The sequence below is a fragment of the Mesoplodon mirus genome, assembly GCF_964341445.2.
Source record: "Mesoplodon mirus genome assembly, chromosome: 12".
NCBI lineage: Eukaryota > Metazoa > Chordata > Mammalia > Artiodactyla > Ziphiidae > Mesoplodon > Mesoplodon mirus.
In genome coordinates this window covers 82,029,515-82,056,482 of record NC_138988.1, presented here as the reverse complement: position 1 = coordinate 82,056,482, position 26,968 = coordinate 82,029,515, and the positions used below count along the sequence as shown (strand labels likewise).

Sequence of the window (26,968 nt, the reverse complement as noted above, 5' to 3'; positions counted from 1 at the left end):
TGCCCTCCAGGCGTGCCACCCTCCCTGCTCTCTGGATTGATCCCTTGATCATCATGTAGTGTCCTTCTTTGTCTCTTGTAACAGTCTTTATTTTTAATTCCATTTTGTCTGATATAAGTATTGCTACTCTGGCTTTCTTTTGATTTCCATTTGCATGGAATACCTTTTTCCATCCCCTTACTTTCAGTCTGTGTGTCTTTAGACCTGAAGTGAGTACCCTGTAGGCATCATATATATGGCTCTTGTTTTTGTATCCATTCAGCCACTCTGTCTTTCGATTGGAGCATTTAGTCCACTTACATTTAGGTGATTATTGGTATCTATGTTCTTATTGCCATTTTGTTAATTGTTTGGGGGTTGTTTTTGTTGTTTTTTATTTTTTCCTTTCTTCTTCATTTGTTCTCTTTTTTCCTTTCTTCTTCATTTGTTCTCTTCTCTTGTAATTTGATGACTATCTTTAGTGTTATGTTTGGATTCCTTTTTTTCTTTTTTGTGTATATCTATTAATAGATTTTTGGTTTGTGGTTACCATGAAGTTTTTATAGAGTAGTCTATATATATATATATATATATATATATATATATATATATATATATATATGTGTGTGATTGTTTTAATTTCAAATGCATTTTTAAAACCCTGAATTTGATTTGTACTCTCCTCCCCTCACAATTACTGTTTGATAATCATATTTTTCATCTAATTGTTTTATCCCTTAACTGCTTATTTTAGATATAGATGATTTTACTACTTTTGTCCTTTAACCTTCCTACTAGCTTTGTGCATGGATTATTTCCTACCCCGTCTGCATGTTTGCCTTTACCAGTGAGCTCTTCCATTTCGTAATTTTCTTGTATTTAGTTGTGGCCTTCTTTTTTGCCTAGAGAAGTTCCTTAACATTTGTTGTGAAGCTGATTTAGTTAATTCTTTTAGTTTTTGCTTGTCTGTAAGGCTTTTGATCTCTCCATCAAATCTGAGCAAGAGCCTTGCTGAGTAGAGATTCTTGATTGTAGGTTTTTCCCTTTCATCACTTTAAATATATTGTGCCATTCCCTTCTGGCCTGCAGAGTTTCTGCTGAAAAATCAGCTGATAGTCTTATGGGAGTTCTCTTGTATGTTATTTGTTGCTTTTCCCTTGCTGCTTTTGATATTCTCTCTTTATCTTTAATTTTTGTCATTTTGATTACAGTGTGTTGTGGTGTATTCCTCTTTGGGTTAATCCTGTATGGGACTCTCTGTACTTCCTGGACTTGGGTGACTTTCCTTTCCCAGAATAGGGGAGTTTTCAGCTATTATGTCTTCAGATATGTTCTCAGTCCCTTCCTCTCTCTCTTCTCCTCCTGGGACCCCTATAATGCAAATATTACTGCCCTTGATGTTGCCCCAGAGGTCTCTTAAACTGTTCTCATTTCTTTCCATTCTCTTTTCTTTTTTCTGTTCAGTGGCAGTGATTTCCACTACTCTGTCTTCCAACTCACTTATCTGTTCCTCTGTGTCATTTAGTCTACTACTGATTCCTTCTAGTGTGTTTCTTCATTTCAGTTATTGTATTCTTCATCTCTGGCTTTTTTTATATTTTCTAACTCTTTGTTAAAAACTTCTAAATTCTTGCTTGTGCATCCATTCTCCTCCCAAGTTCTTTGATCATCTTTATGATCATTACCCCGAACAGTTTCTCTGGTAGACTGCCTATCTCCACTTCACTTAGTTCTTCTGAGGCTTTATCTTGTTCCTTTGTCTGGAACATGTTCCTCTGCCACCTCATTTTGCCTAAGTTGCTGTTTGCATTTTTATGTATCTGGTAGGTTAGTTATGTTTCCCAACCTTGGAGAAGTGGCCCTCTGTAGGAGACATCCTTTGTGTCCTAGCAGTGCACTCCTCTCTCGTCACCCAAGCTATATGCTCTCAGCGTTCCCCCAGGAGGGCTGCATGGGTCCTTCTGTTGTGGCAGGCTGACTATGTGGGCAGTCTGGTACGCTTGGTTGGCCCCTAGTCTGGTTGGTTACTAGGCCCTGCTTTGTGCAGAGGCTGCTGGCTGCTGGGTGGCGGGACCAGGTCATGAGATGGCTGACTGCAGAACCCCAGGGGGCTCTGGGGCTAGTGCTGGCTCACTGGTGGGTGGATTCAGGATCTAGAAGACTCCAGGACAGTTGCCCACCCACTGGTGGGTGAAACCAGGTCCTGGGATTAGTGCCAGACTACTAGCAGGCAGAGCCAGGTCCTGGAGTCTGGCTGCAGGGCCCAGGGATCCCAGAGCTGGTGTCAGATCTCTGGTGTGGGGGGCTGATTCCTGACACAGTTGGGTGTGGAGTCCAGGGTGTCCCAAAGCTCGAGGCCATGGCCCAGCTGGTGGCAGGGCAGGGTCTGGCCTGCTATGGGCAGGCTGGGTCAGCAGGCTGTGGGACTGTGGTTTTCTTGTGGCTTGTGTCTACCTCCTGGTGGGCAAAGCTGGTCCAGGGGCTAGGGCAGGCTTCCTAGTGGGTAGGGCCATGTCTAGAGGCATATCTAGTGGTTGCTGTGGGCTCATGTCCCCTCCCAGTTAGTTGTTTGGACTGAGGCATCCCAGCACTGATGCCTGCATGCAGTTGGGTGGGGCCAGGTCTTGGTGCTAATGAGTATTTCACAATGGCGCCTGCCAGCACCAGTGTCCATGCTGTAAAAGAAGCTCCCAAGATGGCTGCTGCCAGTGTCCATGTCCCCAGGGTGAGCCACAGCCGCCTACTGCCTCTCCAAAGACTCTCCAGTACCAGCAGGTAGGTCTGGCTCAGGCTCCTATCACATTACTGCTTTTGCCCTGCGTCCTGGAGAGTGTGAAATTTTGTGTGTGCCTTTTAAGAATGAAGTCTCAAAAAAAAAAAAAGAATGAAGTCTCTGTTTCCCCCAGTCCTTTGGGACTCCCAAAATTAAGTCCCACTGGCCTTTAAAGCCAAATACTCTGGGGGCTCATCTTCCAAGTGCAGGACCCTCAGCCTGGGGAACCCGACATGGGGCTCAGAACTCTCACTCCTGTGGGAGAGCCTCTGTAATATAATTATTCTCCAGTTTGTGGGTCACCCACCTGGGAGTATAAGACTTGATTCTATCATGAGTATACCCCTCCTACCCATCTCGTTGTGGTTCCTTCTTTATGTCTTTAGCTGTAGAAGATCTTTTCTGGTAGGTTCTGGTCTTTTTCATTGATGGTTGTTCTGCAAATAGTTGTGATTGTGGTGTGCTCATGAGAAGAGGTGAGCTCATGGTCTGTCTACTCCTCCATCTTGGCCCCTGAATCCTGTCCTTTTGGGGTTTTATGGAGGCTTCATTGCTTAGACATGATGGATTAAATCACTGGCTATGGGCAATCGATTCAACCTCCCTGGAGTTCAGGGGAATGGGACTGAAAGTTCCAACATTCAAATCACAGGGTTGATTCTCCTGGCAACAGCTACCATCCTTAGGTGCTTTCCAAAAGTCTCCTCATTAACATAACAAAAAACCTTTATGGCTCTCATCACTTAGGAAATTCCAAGTGTTTTGGGAGTTCTGTTTTGTCCAGCAAATTATTCTCAGAGACTGAGATTGTCTTTGCCAATAATTTGTTTAACACAGGTTCAAGGCAGTAATATAATTTATAATAGTAATATTTCACAAGCCAGTAGCATATAGGATAATGTCTCTTAAGAAGCCAATAGGGCTTCCCTGGTGGCGCAGTGGTTGAGAGTCCGCCTGCCGATGCAGGGGACACGGGTTCGTGCCCCGATCCCGGAAGATCCCACATGCCGCGGAGCGGCTGGGCCCGCGAGCCATGGCCGCGGAGCCTGTGTGTCCGGAGCCTGTGCTCCGCAACGGGAGAGGCCACAGCAGTGAGAGGCCTGCGTACAGCAAAAAAAAAAAAAAAAAAAAAAAAAAAAAGAAGCCAATAAAGAGATTTCGTACTTCAAACCAATGATAGGTGAATTACACTACTGCCCCAGGCAGAGGGGAGGTGAAAGAAGTAAGTCCAAATTTAGATGAGGTGTACCTTTCCACAAGCTGGTTCTCAGTAGAGTCAGCTTAGTTACCCAAGAGCAGATATCCAGCTGCCAGCGCAAACAGAAAGTCCCTTTTGTTGCTAGAGCTCAATGCTAGTGGCGTGAAGGTGCCAGTGTTGGCCAGTAAGGTGGGCTGCTCCAGGGACCCTTACACGGCTTGCACCACTCCTCTGAGGAATAGCCTCGACAAGGCAGGAACAGATGTCCCTTCTTTTCCTGAGACTGCTGCATGGTTTAACACCACTGCTGACCAGGAGTGGCCATGGCAGGAGCCAGTGTCTTAAGCTCTTTGGAGAGCTATTTTGGTCAGCAAAGAATAGCCTTGCACAGACTGAATGCTCTCAGTAAACCTTCACAAATACTTGGTATTTAAAGTGTAAATGTCCATCACGTGTTAGCCACTCTTCCACATGTTCTGATCCATCAGCCCCCCAGCAACACCTCTCAATAGCTGAACTACTGCGTGCTGATCCACAGCAGATGTCAATGACATCATCTTGGCACAGCTTCCTCGAGATAAACAAAGTCACCCTTAGATCAAATGACTTCACTTAAGTCATAAACAAGTGGATTTGAAATCATAACCAATCCACAACAAGTTTTGTGCCAGAAATGGGGATGAAGACCAAACATATCTTAGTGTGAATCACAATATCACACGTCCTATCACCATTTGTTGAAAAGACTATTCTTTCCCCACTGAATGTCTTGGCATTCTTGTCAGCTGACCATAGACACATGGGTTTATTTCTGGACTCTCAATTCTATCCCATTGATTTATATGTCTAACCTTATGCCAGTACCCAACAGTCTTGATTTCTGTAGCTTTGTAGTAAGTTTGAAATTGAGAAGCGTGAGTCCTACAACGTTATTGTTCCTTTTCAAGATTGTTTTGACTATTTTGGGTCCCCTGAATTTCCATATGAATTTTAGGATCAGCTTACCACTTTCTGTAAAATAGCCAGACTGGATTTTGATAGGAATTGCATTGACTCTGTATATAAATTTGGAGAGTATTACCATCTTAACAGTGTTAAATCATCCAAACCATTAACATGAAATGTTTCCATTTATTTACATCTTCTGTAATTGCTTTCAATGGTGTTTTATAGTTTTCAGTGTACTGAAAGTCTTGCAGCATCAATTTTTTTAAAACTCTTCAGATAGTTTTAATACGCATCCAGTGTTAAGGATCATTGTTTAATGTCCTGAAGATTATCCCCCCAAATCACAAATCTTAGGTTATGTGTCCATGTGTGGCTGTGTTAGGCATAAGGCAGTGGGGTTTACTTTGACCAGGATGATCCACTTCTGAGAGATGTCCGTTTCATGACATTCCATAGGAGAAATGTGGTAGTAAAATTTTATTATACCCTATAGAGAATCATAGATTTGTAAAATCTTAAGAGGCCTGAGAATTAATTTGTATTGGCCAAGTGGGGTGAGATTCTATCCTGTTTTAATGTCTGCTGAGAACAAATGTCCTCTGAACAATCTTCATCAATATAACGCATTCCAATGTTAACTAACTCTCTCCTCTGAAAATCTTACCCACTTCCCTATTTATCACTAGATTTTTAATCCCCCGGGCTGTCTATCGCATCTGTACCAAAATTATGATATGTCTAAATTCTGATTGTTAAAACTTAAGGCCATTTCTCAGTGATCTGAGGAACAATCTGTTCACCATCTCTAGTACAAAGACTAGAAGGACTTTGTTGCTTGTTTTTGTGTTGTTGGTTTGTTTGGTTTGGTTTGTTTTTTTCCTTTTGGCTCTTGATTGTCACCCTTCTGACACACACTGCCTTCTAGGCTTGACAAAATCACCGTGAGATCTAAAGGGAATGAAGTGACCTCTCACTTTAATCCTACATCTTAATGATCCCATCAATGGCTAAGTTAGGCTGTGTATAGCTGGAAGTGTTGACTTAAAAAATGCTTTCCTGACAAATGGTCAGTCTATCTCTGGGGAAATGGGAACAAGTCAACACATCAACTTACTTGTGACTGTCCTCTATTCCTGACTCCACACCTCTCTCCTTCCCATCACTCAGCCTCAGGGTCCCTCCAGGTCCTGACACCATCTGCACTTCTGAAAGTCCAGTCCACGTGAACTGCCTGGAGATTGAGGATCACTCTGGATTTCTGGGATACTGATGTAGAGATGATCTCTTTAGATGGGACTGAAATATAGGCCCAAGGTTCTCGTCTTTTTCCTACTGCAACGTGAATGATGGGTGATGTTCACAACCATGCCGCTCTTTCATGATCTATCCAGATATTGAAAAATATCTGAAAATATTTTACAGAACAAAAATAAGAATGTAGTACTACCAACTTTTTCTTCTTGATTTGACATTAATACAATTTTATCCATCTGATAAATCAGTCATTTGGATTTTTAAAAATTATAATACAACATGGAAAAACCACAGGGTTTGTCTAATTTTTAAACTTTATTTACAAGGCAAGGTGAGTTGTTTTTCAGCTCATTTCTTTACATGTGTATTAACATGGCAAGGAAATATTACAACTGAAGAATAAGCTTAGATAAAACTTATCTTAATATGCCATATGTTGATTTTTTTAAAAATTAGCATTAATATAAATAACATGAGGGACTTCCCTGGTGGCACAGTGGTTGAGAATCTGCCTGCCAATGCAGGGGACACGGGTTTGAGCCCTGGTCCAGGAAAATCCCACATGCCGCGGAGCAACTAAGCCCTTAGTAGAGCAACTAAGCTCTACTGAGCCTGCTCTCTAGAGCCCATGAGCCACAACTACTGAAGCCTGTGCCCCTAGAGCCCATGCTCCACAACAAGAGAAGCCACTGCAATGAGAAGCCTGCGCACCACAAAGAAGAGTAGCCCCTGCTTGCCGCAACTAGAGAAAGCCCTCACACAGCAGCGAAGACCCAACACAGCCAAAAATAAAAATAAATTAATTTATTTATTTTAAAAATTTTAAAAATAAAAAATGGACCAAAGACCTTAACAGACACCTCACCAAAGGACATACACAAATGACAAGTAAGCAAATAAAAAGATATTCCACATCATATGTCATCAGGGAAGTGCAAATTAAAATAACAGTGAGATACCACTTCACATCTATCAGAATGGCCAGATTCAAAACACTGACACCACCAAATCCTGGTGAGGATGTGGAGCATCAGGAACTCTCATTCATTGCTAGTGGGAATGTAAAATGATACAGCCACTTGGGAAGGCAATTGGCAGTTTCTGAGAAAGCTAAACATACTTGTACTATATGAGCCAGCAATCATGCTTCTTGGTATTTACCCAAAGGAGTTGAAAACTTCTGTTCAACAAAATTCTGCACACAGATGTTTTTGGCAGCTTTATTCATAATTGCCAAAACTTGGAAGCAACCAAGATGTCCTTCAGTAGATGAATGGATTTGTAAACTGTGGTACATACAGGTAATGAAATATTATTCATTAAAAAGAAATAAACTATCAAGCTATGAAAAAACATGGAGGAAGCTTAAATGCATGTTGCTAAGTGAAAGAAGAAAATCTGCAAAGGCTACATACTGTATGATTCCAACTATAAGACATTCTGGAAAAGGCAAAACTATGGAGACAGTAAAAAGAAACGTGGTTACCAGGGTTGGAGGGTGGAGGGAGGGATAAATAGGCAGAGCATAGAAGATTTTCAGGGTAGTGAAAATTCTCTGTATGATACTATAATGATGGATACATGTGGTTAGACATTTGTCCAAACTCATAGAATGTGCAACACCAAGAATGAACCCTAATGTAAACTATGGACTTCGGGTGATAATGATGCGTCAGTGGAGGTTCATCAGTTATAACAAATGTGCCACTCTGGTGGGGGATGCTGATAATGGGGAGGCTGTGCATGTGTGGGAACAGAGGTATGTGAGAAATCTCAGTACTTTTCTCTTAATTGTGCTGCGAACTTAAACCTGCTTTAAAAAATAAAGTCTTGGGCTTCCCTGGTGGCGCGGTGGTTGGGAGTCCGCCTGCTGATGCAGGGGACACGGGTTCGTGCCCTGGTCCGGGAAGATCCCACATGCCGCGGAGTGGCTAGGCCCGTGAGCCATGGCCGCTGAGCCTGCGCATCCGGAGCCTGTGCTCCGCAATGGGAGAGGCCACAACGGTGAGAGGCCCGCGTACCGCAAAAAAACAAACAAACAAAAACATTATAAATAAAACTGAAGACCCCACTTTGCCCTCACCCCCTATCCTGTTCTCCTCTCCAGAAGTGACCACTCATCCATTTGCTATGTATCTTTCCAGAACTTTTTCCAATACATTTACTCTCAGAAAAAATATAGCATTACTCAAAGTTAGTTTTACTTTCTCTTTTTTAATACTTAAAGGTTGTTAAACTGTCCATATTATCCTGCAATTTACTTTTTCCACTCAACTGACAAGGAGAGTTAGCCCCAAGTACTTATTAGTACCCATTAGTATTTCCTTTTCCTTTTTGTATGATATTCCATAACATGACTACACATGGGTCATTAATCATGACCCATGATTAAAGGGTCTTCTCCCATTAATGGATATTTAGGTTGTTTTCTGGGTTTTTTCCAATCACAAGCAATGTTGTGGTAAGCATCTGTGCACTTGCTTCCTAGGGCAGATAGTAAGTAGCGGGATATCAACTGAAATACTGACTTCTCATTGAGTTCTTAACCTATTTTCAAGGTCTTGGATCATTTTCATTGTTTTTTCCATTGTTAAATAGTTAAACAATATTGAGGCCCAGAGTTATCGTCTCAGACTAGAATTGGTTAACAAGCAGATTTGGCCGTTGTTTTCTTTATTGGGCAGGGTGATTCCTGGAAACCTCTGGAAGCAAGCTGCTGCTGTTTGTTTTTTACCCTGGGCGGTTTGACTTGGAACATTTCTGAAGTTGTTCAGTTCCTGCACATCTAAATGAACGGCTGTTTCTGGGTACAGGTTGGTTGGTGGTTTTTAAAACCTGGATATGGGCCTCTGTGTTTGGAGGACTCCGTTCTGTGTACTTGTGTTCTTCCATACAAGGGAGCCTTATGTAAGGAGCCATTCATCACGCCTCCCAAATGGGCCATAGGAGAGAAGCAATTTCCCTCCAACCAACTGGTTATTACTATAAGGTGTGGGCCTGAGTTGAGTCAGTGGGGGAAGCATTAGTCCTCCTCATTTTGCATGGTTTAAATTCTGCTCACCCATATCTCATCAGTACAAATCACCCCAAAACACCCCTCACCCTCTTCCCTGTACATCCTTCCTTTACTCGTTTCTTCATCCAACGCCATGTGTATCTGTTATATACCTACCAATCTAGGCAAAGCATAGAGCAGCCTATACACCTGGACATAAGAGGAAGGGTGACAGAAAGGAAATATCCTAAAACATCTTTGATTAATACAGAGTAAATTTCAACTAAACAGACCTTAAAATTACCTGTTCTAGTTCTGGGTTCAAATTCCAGCTTTCTTTGTTCATAATAAACAAATATTTACAATCCACCCTAAGACCTCGAGCCAGTTGCTTAAACTGAGTCACTTTTCTCATCACTAAAATGGGTGTAGTAGTAGGTATCTCACTCAATGTCATGTGAGTGTATGAGTTTGTAGTGAGCACTCAACCAGAGATAGCTATTATCTTTATGGCAAGGGTTTGATAGGAAATACCACCAGGTGATAGACTAGTCTCTGTATTCATTTAGGCAAATCTCCTATATTATTCTCTTAAGGCCCTATAAGAGCTTGGATTCTCAAAGACTGACTCAGTTGGATTTCTCATACTTTTAGGACTAATGCAGGAAATTGATCAAACATCTTAACAAGATCATTAACAATAATCCTAGAAAGAAAGACCTTACTTAATGCTCCCAAGCGCTCCACTTCGGATTTGTGGGACTCGGGTACAGCATTTTCTAGATGACAGCCCAATCTGGTCATGAGAATCTGCTGCTTCAAACCCATCCAGCCTAAACCCGTTAGCCTCATTGATGAGATCTCCAGTGATCTGGGCTTGCTTCCCTCTTCAGCCTTTCTTGCAATTTCCCTACACACACCACACACACCACACACTTGCTTCATATTCCATTCTGATTCACATTCTCTAAGTTACTCAAACCCAACCTGTTCCCATCACCAGGCCATTGAACACACTGCGTTTTCTGTCTGGTACACACTTTCTTCAACTTCTTGCCTAACTGCTCACGTTAGATGTCATTTTCTCCGAGTGATGCTCCTTGACTTCTGCAATGCTGGATTAGCCGTGGTTCTGTGTGCTCCTGTCACATCCAGTGCTTAATTCCATCCAGTGTTCCTTCTGTCATTGTCATGGTCAATTCATTTGTCTGTATCCTTGTCTAAAGAGTAAGCTCTTTGAGTGCAGAAACTGTACACCATCCTTTTATCATAGCACTGCCACACAGAAGATATCCAATTCATTCTTAACTAGATGAATAAATAGACTGGACATACAATTTTAGCATAATAATCTGACCAATTTGTCTGAGCAGAAAATTTATAATGAGGAGTTGTGGGAAGTAAGATCAGAAAATAAGTTAATTCCAAATTTAGAAGCTCTTGAACTTGAGTTAAATTAAGAGTTTGATCTTTATCCTGTAAGCAGTGAAGAGCTATGGGAAAGTTTTAACTCCATGAAATGACATGATTAAAATGTTTATTTAGGAACCTTATTTTGGCTGTGGAATGCTTGATAGAGAAAATAGATGAGATTTCAGGCAGGAGATTCAAATTGGACCTTTAGTTTCTCACATGTGAGGAAAATACCTGAGAAATAGTTGATAACTGTGACCCTTCAGAAGCTTTGTAAACTTCTTAATGGCGAGAACCAATTCTTCTTATTTCTATCCACTTCTTAGTCTTATTTTTATCCACTGCAACCAATACAATGGTTTGCATTTCACTGATGCTTAGTAATTGTCACTAAGTAAATGAATGAGGTATATAAAAAAGGACAAATGCACAGGCTTTGGAAAGGAAGACTTGATAAGACTTGACCGATTGCCTCTGGAAAGGTGTCAAGTAGAAAATGGTCGCTTTGCTAGAAACAGAGGAGACGGGAAGAGAATCCAGTTTATGGAAAAGGTGAGTCCAGAAATGCACACTTTTTGTGAATCTTTTTCCTGGAAGGGATGGACATAAAGCACTACATTCTCATAATATCCTTAGGCCTGAGAAGCCATTCGTAATATCCTCACTCTCCTTCTCCCCTTTAATGGCAGGAAGAAAGTTGCCAGATGGTTGAGTGAGTCACCCACAATCATAAAGCCAGGAGAGGCTGTCCTCAGAACAGAAGCCTAGCCCTCTCCCGACATGTTATCCAGGGCGGAGACCATGCCGTCTCCTTGCTTGCACTAAAAAGCAAATTCTGTCTTTAAATAAGCACATGATGATACTCTGGTTGTGTTACCTGCTCTTCAATTTTTCACCAAGGTTCAAGGAGATGAAACTCTAACTGCCTGCCATCTCAGTAAATGGCATAAGTTGGAAGGAAAAGGAAATAAAACCACTTGCTGCTCTTAGCAGAATCCTCCAGTGGGCTGTTTTCAGGAAATGCTTTCTAGGATAAAGAAGTGAAATGTGGTAAAAATGGCTAACTTACAACTAAAGGAAAGGGTGCAAGTGAAGCCTGGTGATGTGTAGTCCAAACTGGGATTAAGTAAATGGCAATCACCCTTGATATAGGTTCAATTAGGGGCGTTTCTTTTTCTTTCTTTCTTTCTTTCTTTCTTTCTTTCTTTCTTTCTTTTTTTTTTTTTTTTTTTGAGGCATAAAGATGTTAATTTTCACATGTATTTGACCTGGGGTCTGTGGACGTTGCCTGCCAGCTGTGAACCACCTGCAGCCCTCCCAGACTGCCTTCTTTCCTCACACATGCCCGGCTGGGTCCCCTCATGTCAGGGAGACTGGCTGCGTAATACACAGGGCAGGCCATGGTTATTCATTCACACACAAATATTTATAGAGTGCCTACTTGCCTGACACTGTGCTAAGTCTAGTGGAAATGGCAAAGAGCCATAACTTCCAATATGGGGAAAGCATTCCCTGAGCCTGAAAGGAGCTTACCATCTACTCTGGTAGTCAAAGGCATCCCCTGAGAAGAAAAACAGTATAAAATTGTAATCAACATTATAAAAACAAGGTAAGAGGTGTAGGTGTCCCAAGAGAATATGCTAGGACCTTACAATGTTTGGAAAAATCCAAAGGTGGTTTGAGTTTGTAGGACAAAGACAGAGCTTATTTTTCTGTTGGAAGGAAGATCTTTGGGAGGAGGAGAGAGTTGAGCTGGACTCTTTTGCTGTTATTATCCAAACCTGGCCTGAGGCTAAGCTAAAGATGTATGAGTCACCACAGATAAAACAATTAAACAACAGACTGCCTGGCTTGCACAACCCAGCATCCGGTCCTGAAGGCTTTTCCTCTGAATGGCCAGTTGTTCTGATATCACATAGCCTCAGCATACTGAGGCTATGCAATATGCAATGCATATTGTATCCTTTACTATTTTAAGACTTCAAATTTACTGAATTTACTGTTTTAGGACTGGTACGAGCTTTAGTTGTTGTTAGGAATGATTAGTCAAATCTCTGCATAATTACTTAGCAAATGGAAGCCAGCTCTCCCTAGAATTCTGGACTGTCCAGGCCCATCAGGGAGAACCCCAGAAGCCAACAGAACATGCTCGACCGGATGAGTGACCCCGGTCTAAGACTGACAGCAGACAGGAGGTCCACTGCCCCTTCTGAAAAGAGCCTTGGTTGGGGAGAAATGCTCTAAGGTGGGATACCCAGTGTTCTCTGCTCAGTCCCTCTACTGAGAAGTTTGGAAAGACAATTTGGGGTCTTCAACTGTGTAAAGTTGCTCAACTTCTATCTCAATCCAGGAACTGTGAGAAATTAAAACCCAATATGAGCTTACACCATGGTTGTTATAGAGCCTGGGAGCTCACTCGAGGCCTTTCTACTGCAAGCCTAGGGCTCTTTTAGCCCAGTGAGAGGGGGTACCCCATCTAGATGGTGAGATCTGAGAGGTACAGGGGGAAGGGAGTGATTTCAAGGGCAAATCCTCAGAGACAGGTATCGCCAGGCCTCTTGTTCATCTGCAAACTCCTCTTCACTCAAGCTTCATCTACTCCTGAAGTCTTTTCTGCGTGTGTCCCCTTTGAGCCACCATGGTTCCCTGCCTTACCCTCTGTTATTGCACATCACATCGTAATGCGATGAGTCATTCACCCACGTGAATCCCTCCTTAGGGAGTTCATGGAGGGAGGAGACTGTCTTAATCACCTTCCTTCATATGCTCGGTGCCTCCCTCATGCCTGATACATTATAAGGGTTCAGTAAAGGTTTATTGAAAGAATGAGTCCTTGGGAATAATATTTGGCAAAGTTGTGGCTGAGGGACATGTTTCTCCAACTAGGATTGTCAGAGTCCTAGAGCCCCAGAGAGGTGTCTTGGGAACCCTCGTGGGAATGTGGGTAAAGGTGTTCCCAAGGGCACCTTCTCCTCCTGAGTGGTTCTGCTCTTGTCTGTTTTACATATTAGGGGTCTACGTCTGGTTTTGCTTGAAAACCTCTAGAAGAATCCTATAGGTGGGAGGAGGAAGAGCTTTTGGGTCTATATGGTACAATATCAGCAGGATATCATCACAAGATAAAGAGGAATGAGGCACTCAGGTGCATCTGAGCATGGTCACAGCCTCAAGACTGATTGCAGGCCAGTAGAGAGGAGACCTCAGGAAGAGAAAAGTGGCCAAAGGGGTCTCCAAGTCACTTCTCAAGGGCCTCCTTGAGAAGGTCACTGGCCATGGGCCAGAATGCTTAAGACAGCAGACAAGGCCTCACTTCCTTCTCTTGCTGTTCCTGCTCTCTCACTCGACTCTCCAGTCACTCTTCCCTCAAATACAACACAGTCTTTCCTGCCTCAGTATCTTTGCACAGGCTGTTTCCTCTGCCTGGAAAACTTCCTTCCTCCTTCTCTATCCTGGGCCAGTCCTTCTTTAAGTCTCCATTGAAATGTCCCTGTCTGATATCCTACCTCCCTCAACCTAGACCGGATTGGAGCTTTTATTCCCTGTATTTCTAACTTAGTGTGTTTATCACCAATTGCAATAATCTATTGAATGTCTGTTCCCTTTCCCCCAGATAGGTTGTGAGTTGTGATGAGAGAAGGGTGGTCGTCAGTATATCCCCAGCACCTGGCACAGCTAAGAGGGGCTCAACAAATTCTTAACACATGTGATTGGCACCCTCTGAGATGGCCCCCAAATATCCCCACCTGCTAGTACTCACAGCCTTGTGTATTCTCCTTACCTTAAGAAACTTGCTTCTAGACCATGGGATATGGCAATGTTGAGGGTATCTCACTTCCATTATTAGGTTATAAAAGAGTGTAACTTCCATCTTGCTAGTTACCTTCTCAGCTTACATGCTTTGATGAAGCAAGCTGCCATGTTGGAAACGGTCATGTCGCAAGGAACTGAGGGAGGCCTCAGGAGGAGCTGAGGTCCAGTCCAACATCCTGCAAGGAACTGAATTCTCCCCACAACCACACGAGCTTGGAAGTGGATGCTTCCTGACTGGAGAGTCCCAGCCCTGGCCGACGCCTTGATTACAGCCTTGTGGGGAGACCCTGAAGCAGAGGACCCAGCTAAGCCACGCCAGACTCTTGACCCTCAGAAATCAAGAGGTAATAAATGCGTGTAGTTTTAAGCTACTAAGTCTCGGGGCGTAATTTGTTACACAGCAGTAAATAACTAATAAGACAAATAAATGAATAAATCAGTACATGAATGTATGAAACTGAAGACCTCACCAAAAGAAGGGGAACTTCAGACTTAGGGGAATGAACTGAGGTGCTAAGTCAAAGACAATTGCTAATGTTTCCTGTTTGTTTCTCCCGGCTACAGAATCTGAAAGTGGGATTTGTGGGAAAACTCTTCCAGAGTTTTCAGAATCAGAAATTCACCAGGTCAATGGACATCTTATATGCCCAGATCCTATCTGACATCACTCACGAGAATTTGTGTTTGTGGATGAATACCAGAAATACATCCTCAGTGATGCCAATTTGGATCCAATTTATGTCGAAATGAACAGTCTGGCTTGGAAGGCCTTTATTGTAAACGGTTGTATTTTAAATCTTGATCCAAGTGACCCTCTCAGAGCATCTCTGTCTCATGTGTATTTGGCTGCAAGAAGAGTCTTGTGTGACTCTGAAAATGGAAACAGCACTAATTACCTGGAATGGATTAGTGGGCGTTGATTGTGTGTATAGTCTAGATGTAAATAATATAAAATCCTTGAGGGAGCTATAAATACCAGCTTTATCAATAGTTCTCATAGTTTATAATTTCCCAATGCATTTCAAGATGCCAACCCTCACCTTTTCCCTAGATTGATTTCCTTGCTTCAAAGTAATAAAAGGATGCAAAAATAAATAATAATAATAAAATAATGATATACTTTAAAGTGCATTTGGGTTCCAACATCTGATTTTTTTTTTTAAAGATGATGTTGGGGGTAGGAGTTTATTAATTAATTTATTTATTTTTGCTGTGTTGGGTCTTCATTTCTGTGCGAGGGCTTTCTCTAGTTATGGCAAACGGGGTCCACTCTTCATCGTGGTGCACAGGCCTCTCACTATCGCGGCTTCTCTTGTTGCAGAGCACAGGCTCCAGACGCACAGGCTCAGTAGTTGTGGCTCACGGGCCTAGTTGCTCCGTGGCATGTGGGATCCTCCCAGACCAGGGCTCGAACCCGTGTCCCCTGCATTAGCAGGCAAATTCTCAACCAGTGTGCCACCAGGGAAGCCCTCCAACATCTGATTTTAATAGAGATGTACAAAGAAGTTCCTTTTCCACGTTCTTAAATCTCATAATTTTTCCTGCCCAATTACACATGGAAAATATAATTGCCTATTCAGTTTCCCTGGGTTAAGCTTATTTCAATAGGAACTACTAATTACTTGATCACCCTGGCACTGTAACATGCAACATTTAAAGTTTGTTTGCTCTTGGGCTTCCCTGGTGGCACAGTGGTTAAGAATCCGCCTGCCAGTGTAGGGGACACAGGTTCGAGCCCTGGTCTGGGAAGATCCCACATGCCGCGGAGCAACTAAGCCCCTGCGCCACAACTGCTGCGCCTGCATGCCACAACTACTGAAGCCCGTGTGTCTCGAGCCCGTGCTCCACAACAAGAGAAGCCACAGCAATAAGCCTGTGCACAGCAACGAAGAGTAGCCCCTGCTCACCGCAACTAGAGAAAGCCTGCGTGTGGTGACGAAGACCCAATGCAGCAAAAAATAAATAAAATTAAATAAATAAATTTTTTAAAATGAAGCTTATTTGCTCTCAAGTAAAGGACATTTGTTTTTCCTGTTATTTATAATCATTTTCTTAATCTCCTAGCAGCCAAATCCCATTTCAATTGCTCATTATGAAAAACTCATATTGCTTTGTGGAAATGCAGAAATGCATCTAAAGGCATGATGTACTTTTGTGTGTATCCAAAGAGAAAGGGAGAGGGCTCATTGAAGAAATCTGGATGGTGAAATCCTGAACTTAAAGACAGGTTACAGACTGCCTATTTGAGTAACAAACTTTTTAAAAATTAATTAATTAATTTTTATTTATTTATTTATGGCTGCATTGGGTCTTCGTTGCTGCGTGCGGGCTTTCTCTAGTTGCGGTGAGCAGGGGCTACTCTTCGTTGCAGTGCGCGGGCTTCTCATTACGGTGGCTTCTCTTGTAGAGCACAGGCTCTAGGCCCGTGGGCTTCAGTAGTTGTGGCGCACGGGCTTAGTTGCTGCACTGCATGTGGGATCTTCCTGGACCAGGGCTCGAACCCATGTCCCCTGCATTGGCAGGTGGATTCTTAACCACTGCGCCACCAGGGAAGCTCTGAGTAACAAACTTTTAAAAATCATTATTTGCAGAGGAATGAGTTGCACTATTGGACTATGGTTGCGAGACCATGATTCTTAAAGCTACAGTTTTAGAGGCCACTGTCAAGAGGTAATAGATCAGAAATTAAGATAAAGTGGCTGTGAAGTTGTAATGGGAGTGCACTGGGGCTGGAGATTTATACACATTATGCTCAAGTTAGCTGAGAAAACAACTTTTGACTTCCTCTCAAGCTCTTGCCTACTGACTCACCTTAGTCTGCTGCAATAATTCAAACAGTAATTGAGGGAAAATGCTTAGGCTTTCTGATTTTGTTGCCCTCACCTTTGTTTCCCTGAGATGGGATTGCGGGGAGGGATGTGTTGACTGAGTCATCATGGGACTAGGGTAGAGGGGTTCTAGAATCCAGAAATGTCCCTGGTGCTCTGATCCCCACCATTGCCCATCGCCCCTCCCTGCTGACCTTTGCATACAGCCAGGTGGACTGGAGATGCACTCAACATATGGCCTCTTGGCCAGGGTTTGGGGCTGATTCCTGGCTGCCTGGCTTCTACAGCCTCTTGTTGGTGTTAAACCCTCCAAGCCATGTCCTCTGTCCAGCCCCTGATCTGGGGATTAGCCATGATCCCTGCTGTAGGGTCACCTCCCCTGGTCACAGTGGGCCACTCTTAACTCAGCTGCTTCTTCTCCTTCCCCTCCACGAGGGGACTTCTGGGGCCCCTCCATGCCACATGGGAACTGAAATAGTTGTGGTGCTACCAGGCTTACTGAAGAGTGGCTACCTCCAAGGTTTGGGGCAGGGAGGTTGCAAGGCAACCTCATCCCAGTGTCCAAGCCATGAATTGAAACAAAGAAAGGAATGCCCCTGCCCTTGACATTCCTCTCCACAGCTCCCCAGACTTCCCCTAAAATGGAGAGATGGAGAGCCATGTGACTCACTTCCTGCCTCACATGACTCTCTCCTCCTCCCTTTATCCATTCAGGTAAGAAGGGGAACTTGTACTTCCCCTTTCTGAATACCTGAGATCTCCTTGCCAACCCCAGACTCAAGGCTGAGACTTAATGACCGATAGACAGTGTATGAGAAAGACCCACTTACCCATAAAGGAACTACTCGGGAGGCATTTGAGAAAATCATACCTCTTCTATAAGTCAATGGGAAACATATCATCTGATTTGGAATGAAAATTGTATCTTGGTTCTTTAAATCTACTTAGAAATGTATTGGATGTCAAGTATATGTCAGCCTTTAAAAATGATGAGCTTTCTCCTACATACTGTATGGTTTCATTTATATGACATTCAGGAAAAGGCAAAACTATAAGGACAGAAAACAGATCAGTGGTTGCCTGGGGTTAGGGGTGGGGAGAGGAGGTGATGACAGAGGGGCACAGAGGAACTTTTGGGGGTGATGCATCTTGATTGTGGTGGTGGTTACATGATTGTATGTGCTTGTTAAAACTCATAGAAATGTACACCAAATGGGGCAATTATTGTACATAAATTAGACTTAAATATACTTGACTTTTACCAAAAATGATGAGCTTTCACATTCCCAAGATTATAGCTGACATGTATTGAACATTTGTTAAATAGTGTACTGTTCTACCACTTTGAGTGCATTAGCTCATTCAGTCCTCAGAATAACTCTATTTGGAGGGTACTATTGTTATCATCTCCATCTTACTGATAAGGGAACTGAGACCTAGAAAAGTTAAGTAACTTGCCCAAGGCCACACAGTGAGTATAGCTGGAATTCACATTCAGATCTGTCTGATGCCAAAGCCTGTCAGTTTCACCACTGTGTTATATATGGCCTCTCCAGATAAGCAAGTTTTGGGACTTCTCTGGTGGTCCAGTGGTTGAGACTCCAAGCTCCTGATGCAGGGGGCCCAGGTGTGATCCCTGGTCAGGGAACTAGATCCCACGTGCTGCAACTAAGAGCCCACACACCACAACTAAAAGATCATGAGGCAACTAAGACCCAGCACAGCCAAACAAACAAATAAATAAATAAATATCAAAAAAAAAAAAGTCTAGGCTGATAAATATTTAAGAAGTAAACCGGTAATGTTTATGTTTGCCTGTAACTTGCCTTAACTAGAGCCTTTTTCGGTTCAATCACATTTGCTCTCAGCCCATCCCAACACACACACACACACACACACACACACACACACACACACACACACACACACACACACACACACACACACACACACACACACACACACACACACACACACACACACACACACACACACACACACACACTCACACATTTCTCCAGTTGCCCCAATCCAACATCCTCAGTTAGACTAAGACACCCATTACTGTCAGTGAGCTAAGAATGTGTCAGGGGCTTCCATGGTGGTGCAGTGGTTAAGAATCTACCTGCCAATGCAGGGGACACGGGTTCGAGCCTGGTCCGGGAAGATCCCACATGCTGCGGAGCAACTAAGCCCGTGCGCCACAACTACTAAGCCTGCGTTCTAGAGCCCACAAGCCACAACTACTGAGCCCACGTGCCACAACTACTGAAGCCTCCGTGCCTAGACCCTGTGCTCTGCAACAAGAGAAGCCACTGCAATGAGAAGCCCGCGCACCACAACAAAGAGTAGCCCCCGCTCGTTGCAACTAGAGAAGAGCCCGTGTGCAGCAGCAAAGATCCAACGCAGCCATAAATAAATTAATCAATTAATTAAAAAATGAAAAAAAAAAAAGAAAGAATGTGTCACATCTGGGTGACTGTTGGTGAAGAGGATCCCCTGGAAAGTTCCAGGGTCTGTGTGGCCCACCATAGCTCAGACTTCTGACCAGGCCTCCAACCTGTACTCTCAACTGGGGGTCTTGCAGTTCCAACCCAGATACCACCGCAGCCTGGCAGATTTCTCCTCTGCTGACAAGTTTCCTTCTCAAGTTCGTATTTGCTTGACTTGGGTCTGAGAACTCCAGCCCATGCTGCCTCTGACAGCAAATGAAACACTGTTCTCATTAGCTGCTGGTGCTAGCACAGCGGGATTTCTGAGAGTCTTCCCAGCTGCTTTTCTCTACTGCAGAGTGCTTTCCATAATAAATTATGGAGCTCGATGTAGGACAGTGGTAAGATATGGCAAACTGTGGGAACTCGGGGCTGGTTCTTGCCAGGGGAAAGGGGCACCTGGGCCCACATCTGGTCTTCTGGTTCTCCCAGCCTGGTACGTATGGTGCAGAGCCCAGTTACCATTAGCAAGGCGGTCAGGGAGTGCACATCATTATGACAGAGGCTTTGGGCATGTGCTGAATCCACTGCAGGGAGAATCTAACTGGTCATATATCAGTTTGCTCATCCAGGGACCTTGGATCAGAAATAGACAGTTCAAACATGCTGAAAGGGCAATGATTCACCCCAGCAAATACCACCTTGTGTTTCTTCTTATCTGCTTTACTTAGGGAGCAATTTGGTCCTCTGACGCTCCTGGTGAGTCACCGATGTCCATAGGGCCAGAGGAAGGTGCTGTGCAATTGAGGGAAGACCACGGAGGCCACAGCTTCACTTATCTGTCATCAGTCTTTATGGGGCCCGTGGACCCAATGGCAGGGTTGCTTACATTGGGTGATTTGAAGGTCTATCATCTCAAAAATGCACTTTAATTCTCACTATTAAGGGGCCTGTTGGTACATTTGGCCAACTTATGACAAAGTTGCTGAAGGCTGGGACAAGGTTGGGTAAGTTCGGATAGGATGGTGATGGGGGAGAGGTATGGGGGTCAGGGTGAGTCTGCAGGTCGGGAGCCTTCCCTGAGGTAATAGAGAGCCTCAGAGGAATTGCCTGGAATGCAACTTCTCTGGGCTACTCTAAACTTATCAGTTGTTTGTACCTGCCTATAAAGGAGTTTTTCCTTTTTTCTAGAGGAAGCCATGAAAATAAGGGACAACTGATTGGCAGGGTCATGGGTCTAGGTCAGCAAAGGACCCAGAGGAATGAAGACTGGAGGCAAAAGAGCAAATGTCACTTATATTGACCTTTGCAGCCCAAGCATGAAGGACGAAGGGTATTCAAATCTGAGTAGGCCTGGCAAAAAAGCAGCAGAGAGATCGGCCACGTTGGTAACAGAAGACCAGTCTTCATTCCTGAACAGAGGGTTGAGGGACCTGAGAAGGCAGCCCTCCTATAATTTTATTTTCTCAAACATTAGAAATTACATACGTGAAACCTATAAAGCCATCTTATATGTGTAAACATAAAAGAACATTACTACATTTTAGAGCCAGCTCTTTTCCCATTTCGTAGCAATCCATTTTGTTTTTTCAGACCTCCTAAATCTTGTCTCTTCAATATTCTTTTATTCTATTTAACAAATAGGTATTGGTGACCGCGTATGCAAACCTCTTTGCAAAGCTTGTTGCTACCAGTGGGAAAAGATGGCAATTTCCTAAAATTGCTCTGCGCTTTATACTCAGACCATTATGAAAGAAACATTAGGGTATTTTTAAAAAATGAGTACCCACTGTATACAAAGCACCCTGCCGATAAGGAGAGGACTGCGTTTATCCAGAGTTACGCTGCACTGTCTCTTCCAAAGATTGGAAATCCCTGAAGGAAAGGAAATGCCTTGGGAGGGAAACTGAGTTATGAAGTTTCCATTTCCATGATTAATTCTACCCTCTCCAACCTCCCTACCCCAACCTGCCTTTTCTCATCTATAAAATGCACACGATCACAGTTCATTGATTTTGGTAGTCTGCTCATTGATTCGTAAACATGGATCAAAACGCCAGACCATCATTTATGCAAACTGGCCTTGCTCACAGACATAGAAACTAAAATAAATCAGACCTTGGGCCACAAGCAGTCAGCATGACCTCAGGAGGCAGAGCCTGGGTGCTCCCCACGTGCCGTCTCCCTCCCTCCTTCAATGCCAAATGGTGACTCAACGCCAACCTGCCTTGCCAGCTTGGTCTCCTCAACACCAGAAGATCCTAGCCCTTCCTCCATCCCCAAAGGTTCAGTTATCTGCAGAGTGTACCTGTCTAGACAGTATCAGCTCTTGGATGTTAAAGATTCCATTCTAGTTCCCAGCACCAGGGAAAAGGCCTATGCACGTCTACAGTCCAGAATGTTTCAAGCTTAGCCTTTAAAAAAAAAAAAAAGAAAACAATATACGTTCACTTGTAGAAAATTTGGGAAATACAGAAAAGCACAAAGAATAAAATTTGCCTTTAACCATGTTTTCTAGTCATTGTTATGCTTACATATCAGTCCAAGCCACCTTTAAGAATGTATTTTAGAGCAAAATCTGGTAGTTTTAATACTGTTGTTTCTGTTTTCTCTTTAAGATTGCCGGAGACTGTCCATGAAATCGTCTTCATCCTTTGCGCTACCCTCTGACCTGCTCTAGTGTAAGACCATTCTTGGTGGGCGGGAACAGAGGGGACAGTTAAAACCCTAAATACCGTACGGCAGTCCTTTCCCAGTTATTTGGGGTCATGTAAGACACTTCCAGGAAATGCAATTCCCCGGTTTTATTTTAGGTTTTTGGCGGGAGTGGTGTGTGTGGAGGAGAATGCCAGGACGGTACAGGAGTATTTCTTAGTCCAGAGGACAAGCCTCAGGGACACGTCGGAAACACAGACTCCCGGGCCCCACCCCAGACCTACTGGTTGAGAATCTGCATTTTCACAAGATTCCCAGCTGCTTCCAAACTGTGCCTCTGAACTTTGAGAAGCAGTGACCTGTGCAGCCCCTTTCTGGCCTTCCTCAGGTGGTATTGATTGTCAGGATTTGTACGTAACATTCACACCTCCTTGATGTTGAAACTAGCAATAAAAATCCCACCTCCAAGGGAGTAAACACCTTTTGCTCAGGCCACAGCCCACATTCTTCTGGGAAAACTCCAAGTGTGTTGCCTTCTCAATGCCCTGGAGAGTTGCGGAGTGCTCCAAATGGAAATCAAAGGAGGCGGCCAACCTCTTATTTTGCCATCCCCTCAAAGTCCATTCTAGGGTCAGAGCTGTCATGGTAAATCATTCACCCAGGGGGACAAGAGAGATTCAGGACAGCGCTCTTTAAATTCTGTTGGAAAAAACTCCACCGTACCCCGCCTTCCCCTCTGCACCACCACAGCTGCCCTATTTGCGGCCTCCACTGGTTCCTTTAACCTTGGTGCATCCACCAGGGGGCCCCAGGAGGCACAGGCAGGGCCCAGGGATTGTGACGACCCTAATCAGGCAAACTGGGATCAAGGACTTTGAGTGCAATGCTGCTGATAGAGGGAGAAGAAGAAACGACAGAAGCCCAAACAGTCGTGTCTGTCTGCGTCACCAGACACAACCATGTGTGTGCATCGGGATGTGTGTCAGCCAGCCTGGGCAAAGCCCCCATGGGGCTGTCTCCATTAGGTCTCTGCCTGACATCCCCAGCCAGGAAGGTGTTCCCAGGTGGCCATCTGAGCAGCATCCCCGCTCCCCCAGGACTAGCTGCACCCAAGTGAAGTGTCATTCTTCTCTCTCCTCACAGACTTGAAAGGTGTCACGAAGCCTTTGTGCCCGGGCACTGCAGTTCCCTCTGGGTTCTGGCATCGGGCTCTCCTCTATCTGTTCAGCAGCATCAGACAATCTCGCTGGCACCCAGCCCTGGCCTTGGCTATAAAGCTGTCATCTGGCATCTCTCCTCTCCCAGGGTTGGCTTCCTAAGCTCTGGTGTCAGATCTGCAAATCCTTCCGTGGGAGCACATGAGACACTTAGGATGAAGGATGGTTAGGAATGGCTTCTTCCTGACCTTTGGGAAGCTTACAAATATCACCTAATCCATCCTAGCAACACCTGGTTTATAAAGCAAACAACTACAGTGGTCATCTTCTTTCCACAGGTTATGGTACATAAAGCGTCGAAAACTCAGGCCCTGATGTTGCAGAGGCCTGCACTCAAATCCTGGCTCCCCATCACTAGCTGGATGATTCAGCTCTAAAATGGGGATCACAAGACCTCTCACGAGGATTAAATGAGATGCTGTATATAAAGCACTTAGCACAGTGCCTGGCAATTAGTGAGTGCTCAGTGAAAGGTAGCTGTCGTTGTTGTTATTATTACCTAAAAGGGACAGCAAGTCAGGCCAGATAACCCAATGAGTCTGTGCTGTAACCCACAAGGCTTGGGTTTCCATTCTGGATCTGCCTAGAATCACTCTTGTGTGCCTCAGTTTCCTCATCTGAAAGATGGGGATGACGCAGTCTGATGTTCTGATCTTGCTGTAGCTAAGGCTTATCCGTGCGAATTGTGTACCAGGCACTGTTGTAAGCGCTTCTCGTTTTAATTCTTCTGATTCTCAGCACATCCCTGTTTGACAGATGAGGAGACTGCAGCAAAGAGGTCCCGTGCCCGGGGTCAAGCAGCTGGTAACAAATGGAGCTGAGATTCCAACCCAGGCGGTCTGGCCCCAGAGCCTGCATTTCTCCCTTTCTTACTGTGGGGAATCAAATGATATATTGATTATGGAAGTGCTTTGGGCGTGGGAAGTATGATACAAACACAAGAGATTAATTCAAGTCTCGGTGTTTGGTCTTCATCTGGAATCCTTACTCTTCCATGGCAGGGCATAGAGTTGGGGGCTACTTGAGGTTTTCCTGAAGCCTTTTAATCACTGGATGTTACTAGTTGAATTATGTCCTTCTCAAAAAATATATGTATTGAAGTTCTAGCCCCTAGTACCTCAGAATATGACCATATTTGCAAATAGAGTCTTGACAGAGGTCATCAAGTTAAAATGAGGTGATTGGGATGAGCCCTAATCAATATGCCTGGTGTCCTTATAAGAAGGGAAAATTTGAGCACAGACATGCACAGAGGGACGACCATGTGAGGTCACGGGAGAACGCCACGTGGAGATGGAGGACTGGAGTGATCATCCCCAAGTCAAGGATCACTGAGGCCACCAGAAGCTAGGAGAAGGGCATAGAAAAGATCCTTCAGTGGCTGCAGAGGGAGCGTGGCTCTGCCAGCACCTTGATCTTAAACTTCTAGCCTCCAGAATTGTGAAGTGAAAATTTTCTGTTGTTCTAAACCATCCGGTCTGTGGTACTTTGTATGGCAGCCCTGGGAGACAAATACACTGACTAAGATCAAGGGGGGGCTTCCCTGGTGGCGCAGTGGTTGAGAGTCCGCCTGCCGATGCAGGGGACACGGGTTCGTGCCCTGGTCCGGGAGGATCCCACATGCTGCGGAGTGGCTGGGCCCGTGAGCCATGGCTGCTGAGCCTGCGTGTCCGGAGCCTGTGCTCCGCAACGGGAGAGGCCGCAACAGTGAGAGGCCCGCGTACCGCAAAAGGGAGGAGATGAGGTGAGAATGGAGATGAATGGGAAGGTCAAGGCTGACGATGGGTGATGAGAGGCTGCTGAGAGGGGCTCGATACTCCCACGTGTGCCTGTGTGTGTGTGAGCACAGGCGTGTGTACGCTTTGACTGTGAAATCTGATCTGTGGGCTCACCAAGCCTGCAGAACTTTCCTCTATAAGATCACAGGAGAGGCAAAGCAAACATTAAATCTGTTCTATCTCCACTGAAGCAGGTAGGAAGAGGAGTCTTCTCTGGGAGAGCATTTCATCAAATCCCACCCCTTTGTTCTGCAGTGGAGGATGTGAGAAGTGGGGAGCTGGGTTCCCAAGACCCTTTCAGCAGTGAACAGCAGCAGTGGGGTCAGAGCCAATGTCGCTCTGCGCATTGTGCTGCACTGACCCTCAGGGCTTATTTTTGGTTGGCACAGAGGAATTCACTGTTTTGCTGTTACAAGTTACTTCACAAGATTACCTTCTGGTTTGTGTGTATGTGTGTGTGTTTAAAGCAAAAGAAGGTTTATTTAGGGAGATACACACTCCATAGACAGAGTGTGGGCCATCTTGGAAGGCCTGGTTTTTGTGTTTTTTTTAATGAAACTTTTCTTTTTTTTTGGTGGTACGCGGGCCTCTCACTGTTGTGGCCTCTCCGGTTGCGGAGCACAGGCTCCGGACAAACAGGCTCAGCGGCCATGGCTCACGGGCCTAGCCGCTCCGTGGCATGTGGGATCTTCCCGGACCAGGGCACGAACCCATGTCCCCTGCATCAGCAGGCGGACTCTCAACCACTGCGCCACCAGGGAAGCCCTAATGAAACTTTTGAATGAAATATTACAGACATACAGACATGTCATAGATCCTAAGTGGCCATCTCAGTGTGTCTCCATCTGTGTAAGCAGCACCCAGACAAAGAATGAGTATATCACTCGCACCCCGAAGCCCTCCTGCCCCTCCCAGGCACTAACGCCAACAAAGGAACCACTATCCCGAGTTCTAGCAACACAGATGGATTTGCCTGTTTGCGAGCTGATAGGAATGGGATTCACAGTCCTCCTTTGTGTCTGCTTTCTTTCTCTCTACCTTATGTTTGTGAGGTTTCTCTGCATCTCACATATGGAGCAGTTCATTCTCACTGCCAGAGAGTAATTCATGCTTCTTGTCTTTTGAATCAAATCAAGAGGTGCACAGAGAGAGAAGTGTCCTGAAATAATTCAAACTGGTCCTTTAAAAAAAAAGTTAAAGCCATCCAATTACTGAAACAACAGCAAAACAAATTAATTAATCTTTACAAATTGGATCCAATTTTTTGGCCATTTATTAAAAGCCACTTTCCCAGATCACTTCCAACCCACCCTTTCCTTTCCCCTTTCCCTGGATTCCCAAGGCCCAGTTGTGTCACCCTGGGCTGACCCAGTCTGGACCTAGGGGATGAGGTTGTGGGTTCACTAGCTGGGGTTTACCTGGGTGAACCCATCTTGACCCCAGAGTAACTGGGAGCCTGGACTGTTACTGAGTGCACCGTGGCCTAGAGTCACTCCCACAGCTTGCTCAGGCTCTGGCCTGCTCCCAAGAGCAGCTTGGCTGGAAAGGGGCGGCACCCCCTTCCCTCCTCGGTCCACGCCAGACCACAATTGGCCCGATTTCTTTATGCTGACGAGCCTTACTGGGGTCTTCCCTTTTGCTGGTAGCAATGACCTAATCCCAAAATGCAATTTTCAGGGAGCCCCAAT

The 26,968-nt window shown here is 44.6% G+C and overlaps 1 long non-coding RNA gene across 2 annotated transcripts in view; it reads left to right on the top strand.

The window, feature by feature from the left end:
• LOC309813294 overlaps positions 1–25,032 on the top strand; it is a 54,822-nt gene extending 29,790 nt beyond the window's left edge. The window contains exons 2-4 of one of the 2 annotated variants that reach the window (XR_014295478.1): positions 8,837–8,965; positions 14,437–14,714; positions 22,249–25,032. This is a non-coding gene — a long non-coding RNA (uncharacterized lncRNA). The remainder of the gene's footprint in view (positions 1–8,836; positions 8,966–14,436; positions 14,715–22,248) is intronic. The other variant, XR_014295477.1, reaches the window with a different exon arrangement.
• Positions 25,033–26,968: the final 1,936 nt, after the last annotated feature.